Source organism: Rattus norvegicus, chromosome 20, assembly GCF_021556685.1.
Source record: "Rattus norvegicus strain SHRSP/BbbUtx chromosome 20, alternate assembly SHRSP_T2T, whole genome shotgun sequence".
Taxonomy (NCBI): domain Eukaryota; kingdom Metazoa; phylum Chordata; class Mammalia; order Rodentia; family Muridae; genus Rattus; species Rattus norvegicus.
Window position 1 is genome coordinate 33,728,050 of NC_141553.1, and position 15,404 is coordinate 33,743,453.

General features: G+C 40.2%; 1 protein-coding gene across 4 annotated transcripts in view; it reads right to left on the reverse strand.

Moving 5' to 3' along the window:
- Cep85l (centrosomal protein 85-like) overlaps positions 1–15,404 on the reverse strand; it is a 177,692-nt gene that overhangs the window by 44,723 nt on the left and 117,565 nt on the right. The window lies entirely within an intron of this gene.

Consider the following 15,404-nt stretch of genomic DNA (forward strand, 5'->3'; position numbering starts at 1 on the left):
GTAAAATCTAGCAAAAATGTATTTAGACTTTAAGAAAAATTTCAAATACTTAACATATATCAACAATAATAAAAACCAATATGAAAATGTAGTAAAATCCCTTTTATTGATTATTAATTTATTTACTTACTTTATTACTTATTAATTAATTAATAAGAAGATGGTAGGTGCCAGAGTATGTGAGCTATGAAAGCGGAAGGAAGAGTGGAAGGTTGAAGAGAAGGAATGGGTAAGAAGATAAAGAGACTGTGGACAGAAGATTAACCAGAACTACATGAATACAAAACAAACCTGACACTTGCTAAACTAATTTAAAAGTAAGACTCTGAGTGAGGTATTACATGGGAACAAAACTGCTACCAGAAACCGTAAGTTATTGAGTAAAAGTTCACAGCCACAGGTGGGTCTCCCTCTAGAAGCTGTTGGTCCAGGAGACTCCAGTCCTTTGACATAATACAGGCAATCGCCACTATTGCGATTTGCCTCCAGATGGCGAACCTATTGCTGGAGACACCTTGAGCTCTGTTTGCAGGACCGAGAGAATCCACCAGGAACTGGGTGGTAAGCTTCCCCGCTGCTCACGAGCTTTCAGTGTTATAAGATACTCAATTGGCTACTGCAGGCAACTGCCATCCACGATATTCAGTTAAAGACCCTGTATGCTACACTACAGCCAGCTTGGCAATATGTAGCCACTGGTGAACAGTGGAGGAATCCAACATTTTTTATTGAATTTGAGAACTGACCCATAGGAGGAAATTTAAGTCTGGTACTATAAACGGGGTCAAAAGCCTGTGTGTACCTGTTGCTGAAACAATATTTCCTTGTGGTTGATGGCTCAGCTCCGCCCACTTCCTTTCATTTTTTCCCCTCTCTACTGCTGAACCCACTGTTGAGAGCACCCCACATGCAGCAAATAGGGAGCTCTATTCCAATACACAAATGTTTGAGGACTGTAGTCTACCTATGAATGGTATCTTCTCATTAGCTACTTCCTCTGCAAATCAGCTCTCCAAAACTACCTAGCTGACTCAGAATACATGTATGTATGCATGTATATGTATGTTATGGTAATCATTGGCTAATAGCAGCCAACAGGTTACAAGTAAACAAAACAAATATCCACCATAAATGTTGGAAGTCGATAAAGGTTGATAACTTCTGAGAGGTTTTGAGTGCTATTCTGGATGTCAGTTCATTTCTGTGCTTGCAAAATTCTATTAAAGATTTCAATCAAGAATCCCTAATTTCTTTTCTATGCCATGTTTTCTTATCCATTCAACAAACACAGAAAAAAGTTCTTTATTAGGGATAGGTACAAGACAGAGACCCAGACAGGTGACAGACTCAGAACAAACTCAGGCAGCAGGGACAGACAGATCAGACATACAGCAGTCTATCCATCAGCAAACACAGACTTTGGACAGACAGAAGACACACAGGGGGAAATGAAGAACTCAAGCTGAGGCTCACTTCGCCCAAACTAATACAAGAGGAGGCTTCAATCCTTACTGCGCCGTGGTGGACACATTTTGGTTCCCCCTCTGAAGTTTCTCTAATGCATTTATTGACACAGTATATATCAACAACTCTATAACTAATAAAATTAATGATTTCCTAAGAAACTGTCAATTTTTGAATAATTTCTTGGGTAATGTTTATATTAATAAAATAAGGAGGGTTTGAATGAAGTCCAAACTTTTGAGTAACGTAATGTGCTGGGTTGAATGAAAATGGCTCAGATGCTTGAATTTTTGATTCACAGTGGGTACAATGGTTTGGTAAGGCTTAGGGGGTATGCCCTTGCTGGAGGAAGTGGTACCTTATTGGAGATAGTGTATAACTTTGAAGTTTCAGAAGCCCACCCCAGGTCCATTCTCTCTCATTTTGGCATCACTGCAATTAAACTTCTTCTAAATAAAATGTGAATTGAACTGAATGAAAATATCAAAGGGTGTTTAAAAATCAGCGAGAGAGAGAGAGAGAGAGAGAGAGAACGAACAAGAACTGTATGGCAATAAGTGAAATTAGAAACAAGAAAATATAGCTCTATTACTATTTTGTTGTTCCTGTGATAAAATGCTCTGCAAAATCAATTTAAGAAAGGAAGGGTTTATCTTGGCTCACAGTCCCTCATAACAGAAATGCCACAGCAGCAAGAGCTTGGAGTAGCTGGTTCCACTGCACCCAAACTCAGGAATTAGAGAGCAATGAGAAATGCTGGTGCTCAGCTCACTGTCTCCTCTTTATTCAGTCCAGAATCCCATCCTATCAAATCGTTCCAGTCATGGTTAGGATGGGTCTTCTATCTCTGTCTTAGAGTGTTACTGGTGTGAACAGACACCATGACCAGGACAACTCTTATAGGACAGCATTTAAGTGAGGCTGGCTTACAGGTTCAGAGGTTCAGTTCATTATCACCAAGGTGAAAACATGGCAGGATCTAGGCAGGCATGGTGCAGGCAGAGCTGAGAGTTCAACACCTTCATCTGAAAGCTGCTAGTGAAAAACTGGATTTCAGGCAGCTAGGGTGAGAGCCTTAAAGCCCACACCCACAGTGGCACAGCTACTCCAACAGTGTCACACCTTCTGATAGTGCCACCACATGGGCCAAGTATATACAAACCATAACTGTGATAAAACCTCACAGGGGTGCCCATACGCTTAGATCTTGCCAAGGTGCCAACTAAAACTAACTCTCACAACATTTGAAGCAAGGACATAGAAGAAAATAAGTCCAAAACCAGAAATCAAGGAAGTTTAAACCAGAAAGACAATAGACAAAAAAATCAGCATGCTGAAAAAGCTTCTCACGGGTGAAACACTATGATAATCCAAAGAGAAGACGACCGTCCTAGAGCAGCTCCGGCCCACAGGCGTGCACCGCAGATGCGGGAGTGGAAGCCCTACCTACTGTGTTCTTTCTTACTGCCACTCTGCTGCTATCGTACACCTGTAAACGTGACACCAATAACCTCCACCCCACAGAACGCAAGAACAGACTTACTAACAGCCACAGGTTACACTGGCCCTCAGACCTGCCAATACTCTAGGGGTATGAAGATATTTTCTTTTAAAGGAGACGCTATCAACACACAATTTGTCCTACCTACAAGATGTGCAGGGATCAAGTGGAGCAGAAATTGAGGAATTGGCCAACCAATGACTGGCCCAGCTTGAGACCCATGCCTTGAGAGGGAGTCTATCCCTGATACTATTAAAGATATTCTCCTATACTTGCAAATAGGCACCTAGCATACCTGTCATATGAGAGGCTTCACCCAACAACTGATGGATACAGGTTCAGGGACCCACAGTCAAACATGAGGCAGAGATGGGGAGGAAGGATTGGAGGAGCCTCACACCACAAGAAAACCTACAGAATCAACTAACCTAGACCCACAGGAATTCACAGAGACTGAACCACTAACCAGAAAGCATGCATGGGACGGACTTAGGCCCTCTGCATACATGTAACAGTTGTGTAGCTTGGTCTTCCTGTGGGACTCGTAACAGCAGGAACAGGGGCTGTCTCTGACTCTGGTGCCTGTCTTTGGATCCCTCTCCTAACTGGGCTGCCCTGCCTAGTCACAAATAGAGAAGACATGCCTAGTCCTACTGCAACTGGATATGTCAAGCTGGGCTGATAAACTTGGGAGAGCTGCTCTTTTCTGGGGAAAAAGAAAAGATGTAGGAGGGCAGGAAAGAGAGAGGAGCTGGGAGAAGAGGGGGAATAGCTATAATCATGATATAAATTAATTAATAAAGAAAATTAAAATAATAAAAAATATAAAGGATAGTTCACTCTCTCACATGGAAAAGAAGACACTTTCTATGACAGTATCCCTTCCTCTATACTCTATCAATAATATATTTTCCTTAAGAACTTGCCAACAGTAAAAATCTGTTAGATAAAATCATAACTACCCATGATACTACTGTGTGGTAGTTATTTATAGTGATAGCAAAACACAGTTTTAGAAGACCTAGGTATTGTTTGAAAGAAAAATATTTAACAAATGATAAATAGAAAAAGGTTCTGCTATTATGCTGTTTCTCTGAGATTTTCAATAGTGTTTCAATATCTTGTTTCTATTGACTGAAGACAATAGAAGTAATCAGGAGTATAACACGATTATGAATATGTAATTTTTGCATTTCAAAAGTAATAAAACTTCACTGAACAGGAACATGAGAAATAGAGACAGTCCTAAGGCCTTGGAACTGTGTCAGCTAGCCCAAGAAATGAACAGAACTTCTGTCATGAACACGATGCTTCTGAAAATGGAAGCAAAGGTTTTTTGTCTTTTTGCTTTTTTTTTTAAACAAGCAAACATTGTTATAAACATATTCTATAGTCAGCAAGTTTAGAAAAGAATCTGTCATTTAGATGTTGTACTGAAAAATGTATAAAATACATTATTTCTTGCTAATTACAGAAGAAAACACTAGCTCAAAAGCCAAAGAAAAATCATAACTTCTCTGTGTATAGGCCCTAAGTAGATTCAAATAGATTTAGACTCCGGAGAGAGACACAGAAAAACATACACACGCACGCACACACACACACACACACACACACACACACACACACACACACACACACACACACATACACCCCTCTTTTCCCTTGTCCTTGGGAATGTCAAATTCCATTCTCCTAATTGAATAAGGACAGCTCATATCTACCCCAGTACTAAACATGCTACTGAGATGAAACCCAGAGGCCGTGAAACATTGCCAAATGCAGTTCTAATAAAAGTTGGCTCTAGTGCGTCTGAAAATAGCTCAGCACCCTGGCTGGACGGGCGGTGCTGAACTTAGATACCGCAAAGCTATGCCCCAGTGAACACAGCCTCTGCAGTGCTCAGGGCCGTTATCTCCCCTTCATGTGCCTTTGTCCCTGAGCTCATGCATCACTCACAACACGTCAAACAACACAGCAGATCTCTCTGTTTCCTGGAATAGTCTATCAAAGGTAGTGCTTCATAAGTGCAGTCCGGCAGAAGATGATACCTCAGCCAAAAGAGACTGACAAAGCTCAACAAATGACAGTATGCCACAAACAGCTCCCATCTAACACTGTTGTATTACACAGAAGGAAAGGATATTAAAGAATTGTGAATCTAGTAGAAACTGAACTGTGCCTACAGTACCTTACGCACGTTTTTGTAGTGTCATTGTCATCTCTTCCCATCACAGTCACCCCAGCCCTCAATCCCGGCACTACATAAGGAACCACTTGTCCTGTGGAAACGCTGTTCTTTTACAGATTCTTTTTTCAAAAGTGAGGAGATGATCTGTCTGGTTTTCTGAAATGGGGTCTCTCACAGCCTGGGGTGGCCTGAAACTTACTGCATATAGCCAAGGGTGACCGTGACTTTTGACCTCCCAAGAGCCCGATGATGGTGTACACACCACAGCCGGATTAGGAGCTGTTACTTCGATTTAGTTTCCTAACTGTGATGCTCTGTCATCCTAGCAGACTTTACTGAAATAAAAATGCAAACGTATTGATTTACACAGAGAGTAGGGAAAACAGTAAGGAGAATATGAACATATACACTTCAAAATGTGTACGTGAAAATAGAAGTTTTTATTCCTACCACACAAATTACCTTCAACTGTTTTTTAGAGGAAGAAACAATCGCTTCCTGTCAAAACTCAATCTTGGTTACATCTGTGTTAATTTATCATGTATTTTTTAAATGCTAACAAAGAAAAGATTGATACATATGAAACATAGCACCACTGTCGTCATAAAAGATTGTATGGTATCCTTAAGGAGTCAGGGCTGAGCAGATGGCTTACTAAATAAGGCGCCTGCCATGTATCATGAGGTTCTGCATTCAGACCTTTAGCCTCCACAGACAAGGCCAGGCACAGGTGTTGGAGAAGTGAGCAGTCGCTGAGGAATCCTTGCTGCTCTTCCAGGGAACTCCAGCTCAGATCACAACACTCATGTCTGCCTCACAGACATCTGTAACTCCAACTCCATGTGGAGCCAACACCTTCTGGTGCTCTCCTCAGGTCCTCTACTCCTATACCCTGGCATACACATCTGCACACAGACACATCACAGAACTGAAAAGAAAATACACCTTTTTTTTTAATGACTGGCATGGTGGTACATTCCTGTAATCCAGGACTGGGGAGATGGAGACAGGAGGTTCCCACAAGAGCTTGCTGGACAGCCAGTATAGCTGGATCTGTGAGCTCCAGATTCAGGGAAAGACACTGTCTAAAAAAGTGCCAAGCCCTGACCTCCATACACACAGACACACAAGTGCACCTGCACGCACATATGCATGCACACATACGCAAAAAGAAAAATCACATTCTTTAAAATATTAAATAAAGTTTTATATCTTCAAATAAAGTTAATCATAAATTCCACCCCCCAAAACTTTTATTGCTCTCGAGATTTATTAAAAGAAACTCAATTAACTAATTTACTTTCATTAATGTATTAAGCAACTACTATTTAATCAAACTGGACGGAAATAGATACAAAATGTGATACCACAGACCTGTGAACCCAGCACATGAGAGACAAAGGCGGAAGGGTCAGGAGCAGTCACACTGTGTGATCCTCTGTAACACAGTAAGTCTGAGGTTGGCCTATGGTACAAGACATTCCTACTATCCCATCACTCAACAGGCAGGGGTACAGACCTTATCAAAATAAAGTCTTTAATATAATACGGGTCTATTTTTTAGGCTGTTTGACGTTATGAGTGACAACGTATCAGGCCATACATACAGTTTCTATAAAATCTGGGCTTTAATAGAAACAGCGACATACTTTCTGTTAACACTCAGATTACCAAAATCTTTTCATCAAGTTTTTTACTATTTAAGGTAAGATATTTTACTAAGAGACAAAAGAAAGAACTTAAATAACAAAAGTTTCTGGAACAAAAACAATGCCTGCATTAAACTATATCAAAAAATATATTAAATAGAACTATGTATGCTAGTTATGTTAAACAAGGAGGTCTTTCATGCTGTGTCAAAGAATTCTCTAGCCTTCATTACTGGCCACATATCGGTTGCTTTCTATTAGTGCACCTAGAGATAGTTAATGTTTCTTCTACTAGCAAGAGTCCCATTTAAAAAGTATTCCAAGCCAGACTTGGTGGCCCCACCTGTAACCCCACCAGCAGCGAGGCTGATGGAGGAGGGGCCTGAAATGAGCCTGCTCTGTATACTGAGGCCATATCTATACTTCTTTCTCAGTTTAGATTTTAAATATAAGTCAAATTCATTTAAAGCTTGATTATCAACACATAACTACATATATATATATATAACTTAGTTATAAAAAGTTTAAAAAATATATACAAATAAGCAGATATATTGATCTTTTTATTTATATTCAGTTTGTGGCTTCTGAGGGAAAAATAGAGTTCTTAATATTTAGTGATTGACTAATTCAACTCATTACAATACATTTAATGTTCATGAATGTTTCCATACTAGTCATTGAAATTTATAATATATATATATATATTTAATATATAATCACATAAAATATCCAAACATACCAAGAAGAAAAAAACTTCATATTAAGAAAAATTCAATAAACAAATAATTTGGAGTTTTTTATTGTTTTTAAGGAATATGAAGGCAAAGATATTTTTACTCTATTTTGTATGTAGTACAGGGCCTTGGACTAGTAACCAGGGTTTTGATCATAAAAATAACTTATAAACCAAATTTTGTGAAATTTGCATGTTTATTTTAAAATCAACTTTGAAATATAACTATACTTTCAAGCTAGTTTAGTGTGATCAGAACATCTGATCTTTAATTACAGTACAGTTTAATTACTCTCCAAACTCCGTAAGTGTAAGGAGGTGAAGAGAAGAAAGATGGGGATGCCAATTGACTATGACATTACGAGGCCCGAGTAACACACATCAGCATGTTGCCATGACACCTGAACGACAACTGTTCAGACTGCACTCCTACACCAGACCCCAGTGGAGAGAACAAACAGGGTAAGAAGAAGCATATCACGTGAAACAGACTGAACAACAGAAAGAAAAGCAAACAGTCCTCAGGCGTTCAAAATTGCCTCAAAATTCTGTAGACCAAGATGCGGTTCCTGTACACTGAAGTCACAGTGGAGTGGCATTCGGCATGTCCTCACAAATGTTGAGTTCCTTGTGCTGACCCTTGCATTCACTCTATGTAGATGACATTCTCAGTGGTTTTGTTAAAGAAAGGGAAATTTTAGGCTCACCCATGCCCCCTTCTTTTTACCAGAAACCTTAGCTCATCAAGTATACATCTGTATCCACATGACCTTAGCAGGGTTATGAACGTGTTTTAATAGAAGCATATGAATTACTACACTTCCTTATGTCTGTAACTATTGAATATCTGCTATACTATTTGTCATCAACAAGTGACCTATCTTAAAAGATAAACTGTAGGAAGAGAGTAGGCAACAACAGTCCAGAGACTTTAAATCATCTGTCTGCTTTCTCCCAGTAGTCCTGAGAACCTGAGATTTCTAATGTTCTCCATCTCTAATCTGTTCTCATTTTGACGTATGTGCAATGTCAAAATAAAGCTGTCAATACATTGAGTTCAGTTATCTTAACTGGCTTGAACACTATGGGTGAGTCATGAAATCAGGCAGCAATCCATCTGCAAAAAAAGAATGTCCCCGTGCTGAGTAGACGTGGACTTTATGGGCAGAAAGGGCTGAAGGAAATGGCAAAGGTTCAGAAAAGCAAATTGATCCCCTTAGTTAATCAAAAGATTGGAAATGGGGAAGCTTCCTTACCTTTGATTTCTGTCCAGTTTGTAATTTTTTTCAGTTGACCATGAGGTTTCTGGTGGAGTGACTCCATTGGCACTAGCACTGTCCTCTCCTGCAGTTCTATGAACCATGAGTGACACTATTTCTTTCCTCATGATGCCTACGTCTGAACTTTCTCGTTCTCCTGAGTGCTAATTTACTCTGGTGCAGTTAACTTCCACATACTAAATATGTTATGCACATATTAGTTGTGTACTAATGGGCACGTTCCTTGAAAACACATGGTGGACCACTTAGGATTCATTTAATAAATTTTACAAATTGGGTAGTGGAAAGCTAGCTATCTATGCAGTACTAGTGAAAGCATGGTTACTGGAAGAGAATCTACCCCCACCGACTTACTAAGCCAGCATTATCCCAAACAACAATCTGTAAACATCTGTCCTCATATCCAAAGTTAAGTATGCTCTTCACCTCTCAGCAGTGAATACCACTGCAACAGATGGAGACCACTATAGAAAGCCACAGCCAATCCAAATACACATGGCTCCAAGTCCCAATGGATACATCTACAAGACAGCCCATGCCTGAGGCTCACTGAACGCTCCAAAGAGAAGGCAGAGAGACTGGAGTGCCAGAGACCAGAGTGGCTATGAGACTGTGTCTCCAGCCAGGCAGTGGAGGCTCACACCTTTAATCACAGCACTAGGGAGGCAGGAGCAGGTGGACCTCTGTGGATTCAAGGAGAGCCTGGTATACAAGAGAAAGTTCCAGAAAGCCAGGGCTACACATAGAAACCCTGTCTCAAAAACTCAAAACCAAAGAGATACAGACAGACAGACAGGCAGGCAGGCAGATGGACGGACGGACAGACAGACAGTGAGGCAGGGACAGAGATTGTGTCTCCCAGTAACATCAGAAGCTAAAGCTGTAAATTCTCACTAACATGACTGCTCAAATAAACATATATAACATATATGTATTTGAAGGAGAACAGGGAGGCATTAATGGGAGGGCTTGGGGAGAGAAATACTGTAAGTAAAATACAGCCTCAAAACTTAACAAAATGTATTTACAAATTGGGGCACAACTACCCAACCCCCTTCACAAAACAACTGTCCTGTCTTGGTGTCAATACACTGTGCAATATTTAACAGGAGATAGATACCCTGCTTAAAACTGTGGGTAGTTAAGGAGAACCAGATGTCTGGGCCTTGAGGTTATCTAGCAAATTGACTCTGAAGGTGACCACACACTCTCAGCAAGCCTTAAGGCTCCACTCTAATGAGCTGTTTGCACTGAACAACTCCTATCCTGTCTTCCCTATCATCAGAAAAAGACTTCCTGTCCTCCCTGGCTCAGATCATACTTAAAATATTGCTTAAATGTTTTCTCAGCCTTTTCTTCTTCAGTAATTCTCAAACTTTTAATAAAAAAGAATCCACAGGAATTAGAGAAACCCCAGGGGGTATCTAACCTACCAAAAAAAAAGAAGACCCGCAATTTTGAGATACTGTTTAAATATTTAAATTGCTTAAATTTAATCACCACTTGTTACCCTAATGTCATGCCAAAATGGTTCCAAAAAAAATGATTTTCCTTTCCCTCTACTCTTGTACTTTAAACACTCAGGGTTACACACACACACACACACCATTCTCAATGCGAAGGACTATATAAATGATAATGTGCTTTATAAGAAGGTAAGTTTAAAAATCGTTTTAGGAAACACAGGAACAAGTCTCAGAAGTGTGCACAGTGGCCAGCAAAGCAGTTCAGAGAGTAAAGATGCTAGCCCCCAAACCTGATGAGCTGGTTCAACCCCCGAAGCCATACCCCATATGATCTCCGAAACGTGTGTTATTGTGTGTATAAACACATACAATAAATAAATAAATATTTGTTAAGTATACCAAAGGGTGAACACAAAGAAATAAAATACATTCAATGAAACCCAAAGTAAGCATTTCTCTGAGTGAGAAGTTAGGGAAACACTACAAGATTAAACTGCTACAGGGGTTGGGGATTTAGCTCAGTGGTAGAGCGCTTGCCTAGCAAGCACAAAGCCCTGGGTTCAGTCCCCGGCTGGGGGGGGGGGGGGGAGGAGAGAAAAAAAGAAAGATTAAAGTGCTACATAAAGGTTACTGTTAATGTTAGTGCTTTGGGGTTGTGGGAAAGAGCCTACCTGCTTATCTGTAACCTTTTGCAACAGTTTCCTTTAGTAGGCCAGACTGGCCTCCAATTCAAGATCCTCTTCCCTCAGCCTTCTAATCACTGGACTTACAGACAGGTAGACAGCATGCTTTTGTTCAAGTAAAATGTATATTTAAATAAAAGCTACATTTAAAAACTGTATAAATAAAACTATATGTGTGTGAGAAAGAGAGCCAATGTTAAGAGTAATGCACCAAAAAATTGCAAATCCACTAAAGAAAGAAAATAAAAATTTTAATTTAAAAATAAAAGTCAGGAAGCATAGATTTATTTTTAATATGGTCTTTCTTGCCTTTAAATAATAACATATTTTCTTGATTATTTTGCTATCTTATATGTTTTAATCATCTATATTCTTTTCCCCAAATGAGCATTAAAAAGGATTTCCCTAATGTTTATTATTGAGTAACCTACAAGGTAACTCAAAATCATTTGATAATCTTTCCCAATGTGTTTAATTCTTCATTCAGTAAGAATTTAAAAACCACTGCAGGCCAGCTATACACCAGATAATTGTACTATAAAGAAAAAACAACAGCTGCATACAGCTGGAACTTGGGAGGCTGGGGAAGAGGACTGTTTGAGGCTAGCCTGGGACCTTATTCCCTAAAACATGTAAAGAAAAAAAGAATAAATGGCAAATGCAATGAGTTCATGAGCTGGCGCTCCTCTAGCAGATAAACTGACAGACAGGGGTAAATGTGAAATGGTCTCATGAAGGGCAGGGAAAGCTCCCCAGACAGATCATGGAGGAAGCACTCTGATTCTGATGGGCAGTCCTACAAAACGTACCCTGGCTTAAAATAGAACAGTAACCTGTCCACGAGGCTACAGAGAACTGCACAGACTCAGAGCACAGGACACAGCAATGTGATAACAGGCAAGACAAAGCGGATAAGGCCGAAAGACCAAGCTAAAATGTTTAATTTCAACCTTCTAAAAAAAAAACTCAAAAGGGCTGTCCCAGCCACAGAAGCACCCATCACACGAATTATAGAGTTTTATGTCCCACAGATCCTTTTGATAAAGTGCTGAATCCCAATGCTTTGTCCTCAGATTGATTTTACATGCATCAAACAAAATATGCAGAATCTAAATAATTCTATAGATAGTCCACACTTCAGAAGTGCAACATAGTATATAGTTAGTGTAGGATGGATTCCTTTGGATAGGATTTGGGGCACACATGAAAAAGGCACCAGCAGGAAAGCCACTTTACCTTCCTCTTGCCTCAACCCTGAAGCAAAACATGCAACCTAGGAAAGTCACCCGACAGTTTCCCACCCTTACCCCACTCAAACAAACCATGTGAACCTCACTGGAGAGGTGTCCTCCCTGTGCTCAAAGGAGAGAGACCAATATACGCTCATGGATGCCTTGAACTACTGTATTTATCGCTACTTTAAGATAAATAGATCTGCCTACAGAAATTACAAAATGTGCCTGGCATGGCAGTGCAGACCAGTAGGATCAAGAGACCCAAGGGAGAATGTAAACATTCGCCCTGCTAAGTTCCTTCACCTGGATTATTACAAGATCACACTTCTCCATTACTACCTACTATTTCTATTGAGCCTAGCATTAAAAAAACAAACAAAAACCACAACCTGCCTTTGTCTTAACAGCCTCACTCAAGAACCTAGGGCTGAGAGAGAAAAGAAACCTGTACTCTTATACTTCCAAAAGACAGTTCCGTAAGAGGAAAGAATAACTTCACTGGGAAGAAACCTGAAAGGCACATGCTCTGCCAGATGATCAAGGTCAACAGCAGTCACCATTTATCAGCTTGACAGGCCCTTGACAGGGAACACAATGAAGCCCTCTTACCCCTGTGACCTTCATACCACAAACATTAAAACCAGCCTAACCGTGAGAGAAACATCAGACAATCACAACTTACAGAGATGCTGCAAATATCTTCTTACTCTTCAAAGCTACAAGGACCATTTAAACAGGAAGTCTGGGGACGTTAGAACCAAGTATGCAGGAAAGAGACATGATTACTAAATGTAACTTTTTTAAAAGAGAGAAAGAGACAATAAGGAAAAAATGAGAAATCCCAATTAAGTAATGATTTACTAAAAGTACCTGGTGGCATCTGCACAACTGTTGGGACAGACAGACAGACAGACTAATGGAGACAGACAGACTAATGGAGAATGCTACCACAGGAAACTGGATGGAGAGGACACAGAAACACTGCATTCCCTCTGTCATAACTCTGTAAAGTGAAACTGTTCATTTAAAAGGTAAAATGAGCAGGGTTGGGAAAGAATCAAGTTATAATCAAGTTACTATTCTTTAAAAGTAATACTTTGTTGGTACATTACATAAGTTTCTTTAATTATATCTTTGGATTTTTGTGACAGAGTTTTACTTAGCCCAGGCTGGCCTAGGGCTTGCTGTGTAGCTAAGGATGACCTTGAAACTCATTCTCCTTCTGCTGCTACCTCCAAAGACACAGGAAAACAGGTATGCACACCTCGACTGATACATTAAGTAGTATCAGCAGGTCTAATTAAGGCAATTTCAAAACAGTGGTAAATACAGTATTTCAAAAAGTCTCAAGTTGCCATGATAGATTTCCTTTGGTATCTTTGGGGGTTAGCTACAGGTCCTAATTTGAATACCAAAATCTGTAAATGTTAAGTCCCTTATAAAAACAGCGGGCACACTATTTGCAGAAAACATATACATATCCTCCTATATCCTGTAAATTGCTTCTATGTGACTTATATTGAATGTAATAGAAATTGTATGTAAGTAGTTATTAATTTATTATTTATGGAATAATAAAAGAGTGGGCCTATATATATTCAGAATGCAACTTGTCTAAATTAGTTTCTCTTTTCTGTTGGTTGGATCCATGGGTGAAGAATCCACAGATTCTGACACTAAACCTATAGAATGACCTGCACTTTCCACAGCAGGAGCCAAATGGACTGCTAGCATTTTAGTAGCTTATGGTCTACGTCCAAAATGAATACACAGGCTCCCCTCACTTCGGCTCCTCCTACCCTTGGGAGTTTTCTCACTATATAAATCTGCCTGCTCTGCAGGAAACAGAACCGAATAAGCAAACATTTCACTTGTTGGACTGTGTGTTCAAGGATCTGAGCTGCGGCTATCCATGGCCATGTCACCAGTTTGCTTTCTGAAGGCAAAGGACACAGAGCAGTATGTGAAGGGGATAGTGTGTCACCATCTGATCATCACTGTGTACACTTCCTGTTGCTAACCCTCAGCCACAATGCCATTCCACACATTTCTTCACATCATGTGCCCAAAGCCGCCTCCAGTGATGAGTGATTCCAAATGAAGACTGACAAACAGTTGTGCAAGTTTTCCAGGACTCGAGTGGAGCAGTTTTCCAGCAGCACTCAGTAACTGACCAACGTTTCTACTACACAGATTGTTTACAGAATCTTGGTAAGACAGAACCAATTCCTAAAACACCACAGGAATCATGACCAGAACAGCTAATCCCGAAAAGGACGACCCCAAAGAGTCCTGATCCTCATGCGCATCTACAGAGTGTGACCTAGATTCCAGTTTTCACCTGTCGGAACCCTCCAAGGGTGCATGTCTGTGCCATGTGTGTTTTTAAACCAGCTTGCAAACATGTAAATAAGATGTTAGTCTGCAGCAACTCCTTATCTTTTCCAACCAAGCTTCAATTCAGCTTTTCCTCAGCTTCATTCTCAAATAAATGTATGTGTTTGTCAGACAAAGCAGACTTCGGAAAAGTACTTACGGTCCTGAATGATTAACTTATAACGGTCTTCAAAACTCGATTGTGGATATACGCAGTTGTACGAGAGCAAAGCCCAATGATGGCTCTGCCCTCAGATGTGCTAAGTGCCCCAGAGTTATAACTTAACCTCGGCTCCAGCCCAGACCTCCTCTGCTCCTCCCCACCTGTTCCCTCTGATGAGGAGCTGTAAGGCCCTGCACATCCCAAGGTTTCACATGACGAGCAGCTATTGCTATTGGCAACTGATGGGATGCTTTTTAATCACATAAAGGCAGAAAGGAAACTGTTGTAAGGCACAGAGGGAAGAACCAAGCACTGATGCTCTGGTCCTCCACACAGTGAGAGGGAATTCTTGCAATAACAGTCGGCACTTTACTTTTACATGGTAAATATGTCCGTCCCTAAATAATATTTATAGACGATCTTTGATAAAATATTTTTCAGTTGCTTTTAGCTAACCTTTTAAGCAACAAGAGATTTGCTCGAGAAGAGGGTTTTATCTTGCTTTGCAAGAAGGCAAGATCATATCCATTTAAGGACACAGGAGCAGCTGCAGCCACACATTTTTCTTACCCACAGGAAAGAGAGGGAGGCTGAGTTTACTCTGCTATAAGCACTTTAAGAATTACACATAGGTTCTCTAAAACTAAACAGTGAAATTGA